The sequence below is a fragment of the Liolophura sinensis genome, chromosome 11 (genome assembly GCF_032854445.1).
Source record: "Liolophura sinensis isolate JHLJ2023 chromosome 11, CUHK_Ljap_v2, whole genome shotgun sequence".
In the NCBI taxonomy this organism is placed as follows: domain Eukaryota; kingdom Metazoa; phylum Mollusca; class Polyplacophora; order Chitonida; family Chitonidae; genus Liolophura; species Liolophura sinensis.
Window position 1 is genome coordinate 18,666,478 of NC_088305.1, and position 5,078 is coordinate 18,671,555.

A 5,078-nucleotide genomic window follows, 5' to 3' on the forward strand; every position below is an offset into this window, starting at 1 on the left:
TTCATATTATATTCCAAAGTTTACAGCTGTTATGCAAACCAAGGAGTCGGGACGACAACACAAGAAGGACTTTTCCCACTCTATATTTCTATAGAGTTATGGAGAATGTTATAATATTATTAGAAAGTAATAAATAATAAATTTTATTAATTTAACCTAATATCCACTAATTATTACATACTGTTTTTCCTCTTTTAAGAATGTGCGCTCCAGTTTGACGCTCTATATGTCATGTACTCTCTTTTACATTTTATTGATGTTGTCCGCATACAATTCGAAGCTTTATGTCTCCCCCCACGGCCTGAAATTTATGTTAACAAGGGCTTTGTCCAAAGCCATGCGGCCACGCTGGGATTTGACCTCGTTTTAAATATACTTGCCATGATCCATAATAAAACACGGAACAATGAACTGTGCTGAAGTACGGAGATTGGCTAACCGCGTTAAACGATGTATGCCATTGAAATAACAATGGTGTAGTGTGACAGACTAATGACTGGTCGGGTTTTTTTTATCTGTAAAGGCTCTGCGTGAGATTACATTGTCACCTGGGGATCGATTTAAACACAACACTAGCTGCGTGTTGTCCAGCGGTCTGGGCTAAGGTACGTAGCCCGGGACGTCAAGCTAACTGGCAGGGACTTACGGGACTCCTCACCTGGAAGAAGGACTCTTGCGCACCGGCCCGCGCACAGACAGGGTCTCCGGTCGCCGTCACGTATTGCGTAGAGGGAAGCCCTAACCACTGGTAAATCCGGGCTGATTATTTTCGGGGCGCTGGAATTAAAAAGAGCAAAAAACAACAGAAAAAAGGACTCCACGTGAGTGACTGTGGAGGATTGGGGGTTGGTTGGCTAGGACCCTAGTAGAATTATCGTGTGCACATTTCAGGCAAGGAGCCAATGGCTATTTCTATAACCTCTGACGTGCCGTTACATGCCAATATATTATTGTCCTCTAGACCCATTTGAAGCGGCAGTAAGCAGAAGGGGTGATGTTTATACCGTCACACGAATTCGGGTCAGACATGGGTACCCTTCAGTGGAACAGATCCTTGTAATACCATAGCGTTCATTTTCGTGTAGTGCCTGAGGCCGAAAAGATACAGCACCTGCCAAAATGCAGGTAAGTTGGATGTTGTTGTTGTTGCTGGGATGTCCCAGTGGACAAGCCCAGCTGGCTATTAAATGGACCAAGCGCTTTTTTGATGCGACATGTCGGGCCATCGACAAAATGACATAGCGAGTTCGAATCCAGCTCTCGCTGCTGCGACTTTAATTCAGCAGATCTATCAGACACCTGGCGAAACCGATGGACCAGTCTGGTACCCCAGTTTCCTCCGCCAACAAACCAGACCGCTGTTATGTAAGTCATAAATTTTCAACACAGTTTACTGAGTTTCCACTGAAGATTTATTTAATGAACGGTTTCATTTATTGACATCGGCCTATTTTTCCTAATATCTACCCATGACATTGATTGAATATCAAAATACTGGCCTAATTTCGTGCTTTTCTACGACAAGGATTTATTATTATTATTATTATTATTATTAATCATGGCATTATTGATGGGGTGTGTGAATTTACTCCTGACACACGGAGTCGTTTATGATATACATGTAATTTTAAGACACTAACAGACACATGTAAACTTGTGTATATCATGTTACATTACCATTCCTGGCAGCTGTGATACTGTATCTTTGTGACAGATTATATATGCATACACATCATCTTTCATGCCCACTGTACTGTCGGTGTCCTATCGTGACATTTCTACAAGTAATACTATTTCTGGCAAATGTAACATTGTGTGTATCGTGACATTTCTAGAAGCAATATTATATTCATGGCCAACTTAACATTTTTGTCCATCGTGACATTTCTAGAAGGAATACTGTCCTTGGCCACTATGATATTGGTGTCTATCGTGACATTTCTAGAAGCAATACTATCCTTGGCCACTGTGATATCGGCGTCTATCGTGACATTTCTAGAAACAAACAGTTCCTGGCCAATGTAACATTTTTGTCTCTCGTGACATTTCTAGAAGGAATACTATCCTTGGCCACTGTAATATCGGTGTTTATCGTGACATTTCTACAAATAATACTATTCCTGGCCAGAGTAACATTTTTCTCTATCGCGCTATTTCTAGAAGCATTACTATATTACTGGCCAATGTAACACGTGTTTCTATCGCACTATATCTAGGAGGAGTAACATGCCTTGCCAATGTAACATTTGATACTGTGACATTTCTGGAAGCAGTACCATGAATAACGTGGTCCAGTGGAACACTTGTGTCCACGTTTTGTGGCTCAATCGTTTATGACCGCTGTGACAAACAAAATTTAAACTTGCATAAGCCGGAGACAGACCGTAGTAGTGTGCAATCAGCCGTAACCTGAGCACCAGGTCCGATATTCGTATACCAAGCGAAAGAGGCATTTCAAGTCGATAATCGCCAGACCCTTTTCCGAAACAGTCATTTCCCAAAGGAATAGATAAGAAATAATAAATAAATACCAAATAAAGTTAGTAACACGCAAGATATAAGCCGTCATCAGTTTTCAGTGATGCGTGGGAAGATTGTCGACCCTTGACCTACTTTCCTTGTGTCCCTGTTTAGAATCCTCTTGTGAAGCTGGTTTTTCCCACGTATTGGGCATTATTCAATGATATTTCATACTGGTACATTACATTCACCTATAAGTTCCCTTGACGGTATTTCATGGTGGATGGTACGACTGACATTGTGGCCTATTTCCTGAGGTCAGGTTTACCATGGAAATACATTATACCATTTTATCACTATACCATTACCATTATACCATAAGATGATGGTGGAAGGGTACCTGATCACATTGGAATGAGTGCATATGAACTTTGACCTACATTCTCGGTGATTAGTACATATTTCATATCTCGTGAGCAGAGTATCTCTAAGGGGTATCCAATATTTGTGCTTAGATAACAATATTGTAAAAAGCCGCAGAGCGGATGGGCTTTGGTTAGCTGGGCTTCATGTTAAGACAGTTGTCCCTGGATATATGTGTGGCTTAATTCACTGGATTGAAATAAATAGGTAATGTGTTTTTAACGACCACCTTTGCCCGTATAGATTTTTCATCATATGTGCTCGACATACGCGACTCAACTCAACTCAATTCAACCCGCCTGTTGCGTCCGTTCCTAAGAGCTCTTGTATGTTACATTACGACGGGATAACCAACATAAAAGACTACTAAAAAAAACCAGGGCAGCGACGATAGTGTGATAACTGACAAATAGACACACAAAACCGGTGAAATACGACCTCTTGTCAATTTACCTCAGTTAGGGTTTTATTTAGCTCTTCAAGTAAATGCTTAAATGGTGGCAAATTGCACTCCCCTTATCACCATGACTTCAGCAGAATTAGGAAAAAAAAACAGTGATGTTAATTGCAGTGTGAACTGTAGTCGTTTCATGTAGACCGGTTGAATCCAAAGTCACATTCCCATCAGCGATTGGAACCAACTGGGAACTACCAGTTCAGCCGGGCTGAGTTACACCATAGGCTCTCATGTGTCCTAGCCAGTGCAAAACTCGTTTTGCCCTCTGTGTCTTAATTTATTTGACTGCTGTGCTGCATGTTTACCTAAACCTCACTATGTATGATTTCTTATATGTATTCAATGGTGTTTTATCGGGCCTCTAACGAGTGCAATATTAGTTTAATATATGCTGTAATTAACCTTTAGAAAGGCGTCAGAGTACGGATTTGATTTGGAAAGTCGCCAATGAACATTTGTCCGGTTTTGTGTACTGGTTGTGTAGTACGTATGAACCTGTACACTGACTCAGGCGTTTAGATTTGCTCCAGATTACTACAACTTAACTAGTGTGGCCAAGTGTTCTAATCCACACAGCGCCAGTTCGACTGCGACATAACTTTAGAGGGTTTTCATGTACCTTGCAATGTTGTTACTTTTCCCTTTCTGTTCGGTTTTCATTGTGCTAGGGGTAGTATAAGATTCTACTTCTCAAGCATATACGCGAACAATATGGATAACACCCATAACTAAAGTAAACTGGCAAGAGGCCGGATTTTACCAGTTATATGTGTCTAATTGCTAACTATCACACTATTGTTGCTCTGGTTTCCCTCTCTTTATATCGTATTCCAGTCTTTAGAAACATTCTTGAGTACAAGATAATCTGCATTAGGATAAAGTAAATAATTTATACGCGTGTGTACAGGTCAAAGTGCCATCTTTATTTATGAAGAACGTAACATTGAAAACAAAGAACAAGAAAATTAACTTATGACTAGCACTAGCTGCGAATATCTAAAAAACGAACCCACAACTAAGAACAAGAAACTTATAAAAACCATTCCCAACCCCAATACCAAAACCAAAAGGCCTACTTCAATAGAGCTGTTTGTCGGTTAAAACCACCAAAACCAATCCATAGAGCTGTTTGTCGATTTCACCCCTAAAACAGAATTAAAGATAAACATAAAACAGATATATTACATTAAATCAATGAGATTATGAAACAAGCAAGGGGGGGAGGGGGCAAAAATGTAAACGTGGATGTGAAATTTTACGATTTTTCTCCAAATTAATATTCCTGGGCCATAATCTCAACACAACTAATTTAAGAAGAATTCAAATCGTAAAACTTTTAAAAATAATACGAATGACTGTGTATCACAAGAGGAATTCCATTATCAAAGGGGCTATCGGCCCTTCAGGCTTTGAAACAAAGTGTGTATACAAAACCTTTGTTGGAAGTGTTTGTCACGAGATAACGTGATGTAACGCGCGGTAGCGCGAGGGAATCTCCTCGTGCACATGACCATAGTTCTTCACAGAGCGACATTCGTCAAGAGTTTGGTACACAAGTGGTTTACTTTTTGAGACAAAGGAAATATAAAATTCAACGAAACACTCTTTAATACACTTTTAAAACCAAACCTTAAAATAGTTTAGCTTAATATTTTTCCTAGGACAAAAAGAAAATCTCAAATTTAATTTGTCTGCTTTTGTGGCAATACATAATAAGAGCTAGTTTCGTAGACATTAC